This window comes from Apium graveolens, chromosome 10 (assembly GCF_009905375.1).
Source record: "Apium graveolens cultivar Ventura chromosome 10, ASM990537v1, whole genome shotgun sequence".
Classification (NCBI taxonomy): domain Eukaryota; kingdom Viridiplantae; phylum Streptophyta; class Magnoliopsida; order Apiales; family Apiaceae; genus Apium; species Apium graveolens.
Window position 1 is genome coordinate 104,964,873 of NC_133656.1, and position 13,391 is coordinate 104,978,263.

Sequence of the window (13,391 nt, forward strand, 5' to 3'; positions counted from 1 at the left end):
ACTACTGGTACTCCAAGCATTATTTTTGAAGTGAATGATGTTGAGCATGTGGTAACTCCTGGAGCAGTTCGTAAAGCTCTACACTTACCAGAAGGCTGCATTTTCTCAACAGCGGAGGAACTTGTTCTTCAGCAGCTCATGGCCAATTTGGGGTATGAGAAGAGTTTGGCCAAGCTTGGACAGTTGAAAAGGGCACATATCAGGAAGGAATGGAGCTTTTTCTTTGACTGCATTACTAAGGCATTCGCCAATAAGTGTTCCAACTTTGATGCCATTCCAATTATGAGTCAAAACATCGGGTATGCTATTATTCACCAAACTCATTTTGATTTTGCAAGCGTTGTGCTCGGTTTCATAGGGGATAGGATGATAGAGGATAGGAATGTAGTATACTTTGCTAGATTCTGTCAGCTTATATATACTTTTTGTTGTGCTGATGAACCCCAACTAGCCAGTACTTTAATTCCACCCTTTAAACTTGCAAAACGGGCTTTTAATGACTTGGTAAATGCTGACCTTAAGAAAAAGGTGGTTAGACCCTTACAGATACCTCAGTCTGTAAAACAGATCTTGGTAAATGCTGATCCTCAAACCTACAGATCTGTTACCCTGATGTTCAACCCACCAACACATCCCAGATACCACAACAACTATCAGAACATACCAGATATACACCTCAACCTACTTAACCCTCTATCAGAACATATCTCAAACCTTCACAGATATCTCAACCTTCATCATCAGCACATACTGTGAGGCATTCATCTTCAAAGCCTAAGAGGACAAAGACTGTACCTCAGACACCAGAAGAGAAGGAGGATTGTTCTGAGAGATGAGTCAGACAGTGAGGAACAGGTTCCTGTGTCAGAACCTGTTGTCAAAGAAGCTGAGAAGGTCTCTTCTCAGAAGGATACTGGAATTGGGGGCTCTAAGCTTCTCAAAAGGCTTAGAAGGATGTATTCTGCTGAAACTCCCAAGGAATCTCCACCTTCAAAGAGATACAAGAAATAGAGAGCGCAAAGGTACAGGGCTGAGTCAGTTTCAGAGGATGAGGAAGCAGCAGCTAAGGAAGGAGATTAGGAATCTCTGATCTCAAAAGAGCCAGAATTTGCTGAAGCTACTGCATCTACACCTCCATTGTCATCAACTCAGGAAACTGCTCAAGATAAAGTATCTGCACCACCTGTGTCTCCTGTAAATGAACAAGTATCTACTGAAGACCCAGGAACAAGTGCTGAGATTGATATTCACAACCTAATTATGCCTGAGGTTCTCTACTTAGAAGCTCCACCAGCTCCAATCAATCCATCGACAACACAAATTCCTGATGCTAATGAAATTCCAGAATTGTCTACAACACATTCTCTGCATCTAGACATTGAAGATCAGACTATAGGTGAGCATCAGAATATGGCTGTTGATCAGAACTTGGAAGCAGATCAGCACTTAGAGGATGATGTTGATTTTGAAGTCTCAATAGCCTCTCATACTGTTCTTTTATCAGAGGATGTTGACTCTGTAAGTTCTGATGCTGTAAATGCTGATGATACTGGTGATGCTGCTACAAATATAGATGCTGATGAAGCTGGTCCTTCTGGACATGCACCTCTACAAGCTCCTTCAAAAGCTGAACTAGTTAAAAAGTTTGTTAGAGGAGATACATTAGTACCTTGGAATGAAACTCCTAGAGGACAGGAGTGGACTAAGGAATGGAATTCTATCAGTTTTATTCCTTCATAAAAGATTCTTGCTGATCACTTGGCAAAAGCTGATGAGATGTTAGTTAATGATGATTTCAAAACACAGCTGAGAGTTATTTCTTTGAGTATTAGACATCTTCAAGGTCAACACTCAACAACTCATGCCGAGGTGCATAAAATTCAAGAAGCTTTACTCAAGCAAGAAACTACTATGAAACTTGAAAAGAAAAGTTTTTTCAAACCTACCTTTGACAGAGTTGCCTACATTGAGAAAACTCAAGAGAAGCAACAATCTCATATTGATGAAATTTTGAAAAATCAAGCTTCTCAGCAATCTCAACTCGATGAAATCCAATCCTCAGTGGAATTGCTTCTCTCTCTTCTTTTACCTGCTGATGCCAAAAAGGGGGAGAAAGTAATTAAGTCCAAATGCAAAACTATCAAGACACTGAAGGGAAAGGATGATGGAAAAGATGACCCGGGAAACTCTGGAATGGGTGGAGGTCATGGTCAAGGTAGAGGTCTCTCATCAAGAAGAGCTGAAACTACAAATCATAGAACAAGTTCTGATACTGGGAGAAGAATAACTTCTGATACTGGTAAAAGGATAAGTTCTGATGAACTTTTAGATCTTGATGAAGAAATTTCAAGACGGTTATTTCTGAAAGAAAACCCAGGAATGGACTTTGAGAGTCTAATGGAAGAAGAAGCTAGACTTAAGTCAGAAAAAGTCAATTCCAAATCTGAAGCTTCTGTTGGTAAAAAGAAACTTCCTACAGCTAAAGGCATTGTGATAAAAGAAAGGACAAATCATGTGGCAACTAAGGCCAAATCACAATTACAGATAGATCCAAGGTCCAAGGGCAAAGAAAAAGTTAGTGAACCTATAAAGGTTTATGTGCCTCCTATGGATGAAGAAATTTCTGTTGAAGATGCTGATCTTACTCTGACTTCAAGGAAGATTTCTAAGACAACCTCTGACATGGCTCAAGTTGTTCAGAGTCAAGATATAGTTAGTTCTGATATAACCATGAAGCAAGCAACCTCTAACATAGCTCATGTTGACTTGATATTAGAAGATAAGTCAAAGGAAACCTCTGACATTGCTCATGTTAAATTCTCAAAGTTACTCCTACCAGGATTCACTAAAGCCAAACAGACTCAACCTTTGAAGACTGCAGCAAGTGGTTTTGAAGCAAAAGTGGTTACTGGAAAGGAAGCAAGAGATAAATCTGGATTGGGTAGTGCTGATGAAAGAAGAGTGCAGAACACAACCAATGATCCAACTTCCTTAAGTGAACCAGGTGTTGGAGCAACTCCTGAAAGATTGAATCAACTAGAATCTGTACAGATGGTCTACCATACCTTCTTGAAAGAACATATCTTGTTATATTTTATGACAGATGGTAGGGTTTACCATATAAGGGCAAATGTTATACCACTGAAGTATTTTGAAAAACTAGAACATGTTTTATTCTTACTTCGAGTGAATGATAGAATAATAGAAAGTGCTGCAAACTATTTGAAGACTCAAATTCAGAGACAGAAAAGGCTTTATTCTGTAAAGTCTGATAGCACATACTATCCAAAGTACAGAGATCACAAGGGTGATATTATTGAGATGAAGCCTAACTCTGCTAAGATTATAACTACCTTTCTGGGTTATAAGGCTGTAGAATTCAATCTTGAGTCTGACAAGGCATATTTGATCAGACTGGATCAGGACATAAGGAAAGCTAGAATAAATGATCTCAGGGCTGCTATCTTCCAAACTGGTGAAGATTTTGCAGAACTCAAAGATGCTAAAAGGAGGATGATTGATGAACTCAGATATGCTGAGAGATGTTTGTTAAAGAACTATCTCTAAACAACTCCTCACATCAAAGAGATCAGAAAGTGAAGCCAAGTCAAGATCTACAACTGCTCAAATTCTGATATATATACAGACTGAAGTTGTTATCAGAAGTTAAAGTTGGTAAAGCTTTAAGGACTGTAAGTTGTAGTTATCTAGTCAATTTCTCATGCATTTGTACTTAATATTTTTGACATCATCAAATATATGTTAAACTTGTATATTATGCTAATTTACAAGTCGGGGGAGATTGTTAGATATATTTGATAATGTCATGACTAATATGATTTATGTTTAGTTTTCAGATCTTACTTAAACAGGACAAATCAGTACTTAACTGAAATCAGCACTTATACTGAAGTCAGAACTTAAGTGATCAGTACTTAAGATTCAGGAGATAATATCAGGACTTAAAGGAAACTTTCAGATAAGGACGGCGGCTGATTGAAAGGAAATAAGATCGAGACAAACGTAAGAAGAGATATGCATGAAGAAGGAATTCTATGAAGAATGGAATACTTGGAAGAAAAGATAACTGATTGATATATTTTAGGAAGCAGAATTATATTCCATATCAATTAGCAATTATCTTGTAACTGTGTGATATATAAACACAGACATAGGGTTTACACTATAAGTGTTATCATTATCGAGAATATTATTCATTGTAACCCTAGCAGCTCTTGTGATATTTGTTCATCACTGAGAGAGGACAGTTCCATATTGTAACAGAGTTTATTATATTGAATAAAGTCTGTTTTCTGTTACTTGAGTTCTTTAATTTGATTTTATTGTGATAAACACTGTATTCAACCCCCTTCTACAGTGTGTGTGACCTAACAGTTACTCATAGCCTTTGAAATTTTACATACATACTGTGAGATTCATCTACTTATAACAAACTTATATACTTATAGATGTTGATTTATTACCAAAAAATGCACCTCCATCAAGTTGAGTGTAATGTCACTAATAAGTTAATGTTTTGGTTGTAACACTGGTATTAATGTTCACCTGTTTCAAAAATTAACATTTTTAGCCGCTAAATGAAGAATTGTAAATTGAAGATAACATGATTAAGGTACCATATGAGTCTTTATATATGCTCCTAATATGTAATAACCCCAAAATTTTGAACTTTTTTGTAACCCTTATGAATAGTGTTTTTGCTGATATTGCTGAATAAGAAAACTTTTCATGCCACACTATGTAGGGGTTCTTTTATTGTTATTCTGAGATCTTATTAGCACTCTATATGATATATAAGTGTATGTAAAGATCGTCAGAATCCAAATTCAAACACTTTGATTTTTCCCGAAAATCCACCAGATACCGAAAGAATTGAGTATAAGGTAACAGGATAAAAAGGATTTAAATTCAAGGATTATAAGAGAGGATCATGAAAGGAATATAATGTATTGAGAAAGGTTAAGGAAACCCAAGTAATAAGATCCCGGGTATGATCCCTCAAACGATAAACAAAAATGAAAGTTAAGCGAACCATATAACAGATCAGCGGTCATTAGCCAAGTAATTAGAAGCTAATTAAAGAGGTTAGTGAGCATGATGTCATCAAACCAACAAGAAGAGGACAAGTGTGGGAGGATGACATAACATGATGACCTAAGCATGACCAAAGAGAAGGGTGTTGTTGGTTGATTGTGAACCACACAAAATTCACCATGGTTAAAAGTAATAAATCAAAACAAAAGCAAGCAACCAAGCAAAACAAATCACAAAATCACAAAAACATAAAGTTGACTTCATTTTCTTCAAGAAAGCTCTCAGCCTTTCTCTTTTTTTCAAGAAGAAAAATCCAAAATCCAAGATCCAAGCCTTGTTAATTAGTGAGGTAATTATCTAATACTCCTTATGCATAGATATAGCTATCCTATAAGTTTGAGCTTCAAATTCCTTCACAATCTCTTCCTAAAATTCATGGAAGAAGAGGGTGAATAGTGTTTTTCAAGAATTTAAAATTTTGTTCTTGAGTTTTTGTTTAGATTAAGCTTGGGTAAGGACTTTCAAGAGTGATTCCAAGCTAATTAGTTACTCCCACTCACAAGGAAGGTATAATCTCTTAACCTAGCTTTGTTATTGAATGTTAAGAGCTTAATATGAGTATTATAGTTCATAAGAGGCTTGATTGTTGTGTATGTAGAGATTAGTTGGTTTTGTGATGTTTTTGGAGTTGTAAATCTTGGTTATTAGTTAAAGAACTTAAGAATAGTTTTAGTTCATGTTTGAGATTAAAATTAATTGGAAAAACTTGAGGTGTTGGGGCTGTTGTAGTGAGGTATGGATGGAGTTTGGTTGTATGGTTGAATTGTGGTTGGTTTGTGGTTGATTTGGAGTAGAATAAAAATTGGTAATCGCGTAAACATAGCCGTCGTAATGTCCGATTTACTATAGACTGTTTTTGTTCTTAATATCAGGACCCGAGAACTCACTGTTAGGTTTTTACCATTGTCATGATTAGATAGTTCATGTTACGAGCTTCGTTTTGATATGTGGTTCGTTTGAATCCAATATACGGTTTAGGAGAAACGACCGTTTTAAGTAACGGCGTTTCGCGAACGAACCATTACCCCTCGCCTTACTTTGAAACATAGGTTAAAGACCTTAAAGGACTAATTGGAGTATGAATCATTTATGTAAAGTGTATTAGGCAGTTGGTAAGGCACTCGCAAAAGAATCGCCTTAAAACCCTTAATGGTTAATTTATTAAAAATGGTGGAGCCGAGGGTACTCGAGCGACTTAAGTGAATCGTTAAGCGCAAAAGCGAACGTTAGGGTCTAATTGGTTAAAGTATAGATTCATAAGCGACTTTGGTTTAATTCCAACTTATATGTTGTTTATAGGTTACCAGACTCGTCCCAAGCCATTTATCACCCCTATTCGCTCAGGCAAGTTTTCTACCCAGTATATTGTTGTTGTGATGTATACATATGTATATGCATTATCTTGTGATAGATGCATGGTGGTTAATTAACAAATCTTGCGATATATTGGAGCATGTGATATGGTATATATGCATGTCTGATTCGTAATCTTGATATATATTGTTGATTCAATTGCTTATAAGTTGCATAATACCTATGCTAGAGATAAGCAGTAGTTGTGTATACCCTTAGTATAGGGGACCCAAAGGTGAACATTTTCTAAAATCGGGAGTCGATGTTCCCGAGTATATTATATATATTTATATATATATAGTTATAGTTTTCAAAACTATGAATCGAATAAGGTTTATTCGATAACTTTATTTTTATTAATGAATATTATTTTGAATATTCATTCGAGGACATATGACTCCGTTTATTTTATTTAATGAATATTATTTTTGAATATTCATTCAGGACATATGACTCCGTTTATTTTATTTAATGAATATTATTTGAATATTCATTCAAGGACTTATGACTCCGATTATTTACTAATTAATATTCTTTATTTTATTAAAGAATAATGTGTCGATAATCAAACTTACTTTTGATTATTCAAATAAAGATAGTACTTTCGTATAAGTATATCTTTGGTTATTTAATATTCATTTCAAGTATAAGTTTTAAAACTTCTACTTCAATTATTTTTATAAAGATTATTCTTTATGGGAATATTATTTAAATAATAATATTCAGATATTTTCTAATATATTGGGACTGATTTATTTTATTAAATCAGCATCACTCCAAACATTCTTAAAAATGTTTTCGAGTCTTCAAAATGATTTTAAAGGTTAGGGCGGATCCCAAAACTCATTTTTATATTTAAGATCCTCCTTTAGAAGGGGATTTAAATACTCGCTCAAAACCTGAGGGATCCGGCTCTGTGGTGTATTTTATATTTGCAACAAGGTTGCTATTCTGATAAAAGAATTTTTGATTACTTACCCAACACTCGGGAAGTAAAATTCTTGGAACAAGTTAATCCATTAACAGGCATCGCCTGGGAAATATCGGTGAGTTTTCCTTTCCAACTAGATACGACTTCTTGGTGGAGCCGTATCAACAAGTTTCTACTTGGGGAAAGTGGGGACGAGCTTTACATTTCAGAGTCATGGATTTCATCTGAACTAGGAGTGGCGTAAGTGGTCGAGTGGCGCCGGCCCAGCCTTATTATATTGGCCCAAATGGCCCGGAAGTTCCGCTAAGACGGTCCATTCCTTAGGAGTCCAGTGTTCGGTTGACAAGTAAATCCGACTAGGTTCTCCTCTACATGTAGAAAATGGTGGGGTTGCACTACTGCGACTGATCATCGTAAGTGGTCTTCCTGGCACGACAAACTCCCGTAATGAGTTCATCATCCAGTTAGATATTTCTACAACACTAACCGGAGCATTTCGATCGAAAGGCTACGAATGGGTGATTGCCGAAGCATTGACAAGGGTCAAACAGTTATAATGGTGTTTCCATTGAATGAAGTATCTCGTAACTTCATTTCCTTTAAAAATATTTTAAAGATTGAATCTATTCAAGTCTTAACTTGTGGTTTCATCTATGGGACGAACTTTTGAAACTTATTATACTTTGAACAGTGGTAGTTCAAGTAGATTTCTAAAAATGGTATAAGTATAGTGAAGTAATTGGTAACTTCATCTTCCTTTAAGCTTATATCCAGTAAGTAATTACCTTACACTTGATAAAGGATTCCAGTAAGTTATCCATTTAGATACTTGCATTATTGTTTACACTATATATTATCTTGCGAGCTGTAATGCTCACTCTTGCTTCATTTTTTCATCACACAACAACAGTTAGGAAAGATGGCCAGACTCAAGCAGACCCAGCGCAAGCGCATGGGAAGCGTCCCGCGTCTTCCCGTTGATGTTATAGCTGCTATAGCTGCAGAGGTAGATCTATTGGTAGATCAGGCATTCTATTTTTGGGAACCAAATATTGTATAATTATAACTTGTGGCAGATAATGGCAATTAATTGTAAACTTATCAAGTAATCATTTTGGGTTGTAATAACTTTTAAATTGTGGATTCAAGGACTTGTACTTATTTCAATTTCATCTCTGAGACTATAACGGGTTGTGATGTGTGTTAGTGTGGGGTCACAACATGAGGTTATTTATTATTAATTAAGATAAGTGATATTGTGGAAAGAAAGACCGTGACGACCCGGATCCCCGACCCCGGATCTGGGGGTGTTACATAATAGAATAAATCAATAATAAATTTGGAAAGGTAAATTCTAATTTTAGTAAGGACACAATAAAAATCAATATATCATTTTATAAAAAATCTTTGTAATACTTATGTGATCTCAAATTAAGTATACATGACAGTGCACCGAGGCATTGATCAATCAACTCCTTCATCATATGTATTTAATGATTACATCCAATATTAGAGATTTTATATTAATCATCTCTGTAATATAATTCCAAAAATTCTACTTTTTTAAATGTAAAACCAAATGACTGCAGACTCATTTCCATCTTAATTTTGCACGATATAATCATTTATCACCATATTAATTAAATTTCATTTTGTATTTTCCAATAGTCCTCTTTTGCTTAAGTCCTGTTTGTTTATAATGTTTTATCTTTTTATTCTTCAACTATGAATGTTATGACACTTAACTCTAAGCCTTCATGACATATTAGTACTGAAGCTGTTTTAGGTATTAACTTCTATATTTAAATTGAATTTTTTATATATACTAAACGCAATGTGTATTCAAATTCATCTCAATGACCTATTTTATGTCCGTGTTTATTAATTTGTTAGGTTTGTTGTTATATATATGTATATATGCATCTTTACAATGCATATTGTGCTTTCAAGTTGTTTGATAAATTAACCCATTTACGTACTTACAGTTTATGCCAAAAGATTTGCTTATTTAGGATAGTACAAATTCAGTTAAGCATTCTAAGGTTATTTTAATATCAGGACATCGTCATTCCCACGTAATTAGTCATCACGCATCTTGCACTAATAGATAACTCCAATTTTCAACAAGGCAATGCATCCACGGGAGAAAAATGAAAAAGAGGTATGATCATGCTTTTGCACTTTTTAAATCCAGAATTTGACATTTTTATATTCTGTTGGATCATAGGAAGACCAAAAAAATGATGTAACTGGATCTTCAAACACTATAGTCAGTGGAACGATTTCAGGTTTTGAAACTTTTTTTGTCTTCTCAACTTTGTCTATTGGATGCACACGTAAATGCACACATAGATAAGTACCATTACTTTATGCTAAAATGTCTACTATATTTTCCATTACTTTTAGGACAATGTGCTCCACATCCATTTGTAAATACATTATTTCCAGTTTACAATAGTTTAACACCAACACCATATAATCATCATTTCACAATTCCAGTGATTCCAAGTGATATGGCTTCTATTCCTAACAAAGGTAAGTAGACAAAATGTTTTTATAAACTAATGTTCTCTTAATTATTTATACTAATTATTTATAAAAGATTTAGCAGAAAGAACTCCGTTGACGCTCGCAAGTACTAATATCAGTGTTCAGCGACCAAGACTGCAAGAAAGTAATATTTAAGAGATGTCACTTCTACTGTGTGATGAAAGTGAATTATTTATAAATTATACTCTAAATATATTGGGTTTCTTTTAAAACTTATTAGGTCAATTTAGCCCACATCTGTCTGCAAACAAAGGCTTGAACATTCATAACAGTGTATCACCGACATTATACAACCATCATTATAGAATGCCACAAACTTCCAATATTTTTTCATCTTATCCTATCAGAGGTACTTCTATGACCCAGTGATGTGATACCTAATCTCTATTTGTTATCTATACAAATCATTTTGTGGTGTTAGCACGGAGAAGTCCGGTGACCAACATCAATAGAAATATTAGTGGTGACCAACCAAAAACTCAACGAGGTAATATTCTAGGAGTTCTCCTAAAGAAAGAATTGTCAAATCTATTTTTTTTATTTTTTTATTCATTATTGATTATATATTTGTGGCGTATTTATGTAATGTCGTTAAAATCTATCAAAATATTAAAATATATCATGCCGTCCTAGAAAGGTGTCTGCCAACACAACACATGACAAAGAGAATCATTTCCTAGGTATCACAAAACTATTTTCTCTATTTCGAAATAGATTGATAAGTAAAATATTAATATTTGGACTATATAGAAAAATTGACAACAAATTAACAACTTTGCATTGCACTTCAGGAAATAATATAGGAGAAACTTCTGGACTAACATCACCTCCTCAAAAGAGACCAGTTGGTATGATTAATATGGATTTTTCTTACTAAATTATTAATAATTTAATATAGGTTTTTTTATCCTAATACAATCTAATGAATAATGATGCAAGACCTCCTCGAAAGATTAAAGAGAATCCAATTTTTACATGTATTTACTTTCTGGTAGTTTTGTGTATGGTAGTTTTTATATAAAATTTGTGTTCTCTTACTTTTCATATTTATGTTCCACAGCCCCTCTAAATCCTTTGTTACCGATATTACCAAGTGCAATGACATCTTACATGCCTAACAGTATAATACAAACACCATCCACAACGCAATTGGCATTTGGTGTGTATGAAATCTTTTATATATTTACTCAAATATGTGAAAAATCTGTTTATTTATTTCTTTATACTTTTTATCGGTTACATAATGAAAATATAATTCTTTATTTAAAAGACCATGGTCAATTAAGTACTTTAGAAATAAGACACTCTAGAAATGAATGTTCTTCAACAAGACATCCAATTCTAGATTTGCTGATTCGGTCAGGTATTGGTTGTACATCCAATATCAATTTGCTATTTATAATCAAACGTAATGTACTCATCAACATGAATAACTTTTCTAGGAAATTCGGGAACTCATAATACCAACAATGAAAATACTGCATCGTTCAGTCATTCTAAAAATCCTGTTGAAAATTTGTTGTCATCTTTTGATGACGTAAGTGAGTTAGAATCATACAATGATATGCAAGGTATTGAATCAATTGTTTATAAATTTTTCCTTTACATTTATATATTTGTACTAATTTAAAATATTTTACACATTGATTACTGTACAATGACAACTATATATTAGTACTGTATAAACTATTACTTTACCATGTATAGCAGACCATATCTAATGCAATTTTAAAAATATATGAAGATGATTTTATCGGTATTGACAAGGACGATGTCTTCGAAGATAAAATGGATGATGATTCTGAGATGACAACTGCAAGGGGAGGTATTTTTATAATTACTACCAGCTAAGCACATGCATATTCTTTTAAGTCGATATATAACCAATCTTATATATATTTCTAACAAGTGTCTATTAATTTACTATCATTAGATGTTCCAACTGAATATTTGAAATTAGGCCCGCCACAGTATAAATGCAAATCCTACCATTTTATAATGTGGATAAAAGAGAGGAATAATAAATCAGCATCGACTAAGTCTGAACCTACATTCTCAATTTGTTGTGTTGCTGGACAAATTGAGCTACCTAAGGCAAAACAACCTCCTTCATACCTTGCTCAACTACTATTTGGAGGTCCTGAACAAAAGCATTTCCATGACTGTATCAAAGTCTATAATTGCATGTTTGCTTGCTCATCATTGAGGGGAAAAGCGGAGAAGTTTGTAAATGTACATGGCGGTGGACCATTTTATTATCGACAAGGTGGACAGAATCATCAACGCATGAGGAGTTTAAAACCAGTTGAAGGTGGCAATCCATGATTCTGTCAATTGTACTTCCATGACACCGAGAATGAAGTTAATAACTGGATAAATGCAATTCAATCAAACAATGACAAAGATAGTGCAAGGTCTGAACTTGTATAAAATCTCATTAGAATGTTAGATGATGTGAGTCCTTTAGCAAAAAAAATTCCGCATGCAAGAGATCATTTTCAAGAGGAGGAACAACCAGAACTTAGGATTGTTCTCAAAGAATCCAGGTCTGTATCTGGGCGAATAAATCATATTTCACCCACTCCAGATGTTGCAGCATTGATTGTAGGTGATGAAGATCCAAACTTTAGTGAAAGAGATGTTATTCTCCATCTTAAGTAGGGTGGATTTGTGAGAATAAGTTTCATACATCCTTTTGTCGATAAAGGAATCATCCAATTTTGTTTCCATTTGTTGAGGATGGCTTCCATAAAGGAATCAAGTACAGGCACACACCTGAAAATACTAATAAAAAAGAGAGTGTATGATGTTAGAGGACTACTATTCTTACCAACATCATATCAGACCAACTGAAGGTTAATTTCTATATATTTTCTATATATGTCAAAATATATTCATGCCAATATGTTTCAGAAATCAAATAGATAATTGAACTTCATTTTTGTAACAGCCCAATTTATTAAAATATTTGTTTCATTTAATTAATTTGATTAAGACATCTCACTTTTATGTAGGAATGACCTTACAATATGGTAGGCGTCTATACCAGCAATATATTATTGATGCCTACTCCATTATCGAGCAATCACGTTTGTTTTTGTATAAAACTCATCAGAGTACTGTCAAGGCTAATATGTACCAAAATATACATAACCATGTTAGGAGAGGAGACGAAGATCCAAATGCTATAGGCAAGTCTTATATTCTATCGACATCGTTTACGGGTTCGAGACGATACATGAATCAAAACTTTCTTGATTATCTTGCCATATGTCATGCTATTGGACATCTAGACATATTTTTAACTCTGAAAGTTAATCCTAAATGGCCAGAGATTTAAGAGATGTTTGACTATACTCCTGGCCTGACTGCAAATGATGCACCAGATGTAGTTGCTCGAGTTTTTAAGTTGTAATTAGATCAATTGTTGAATGTCATCCAG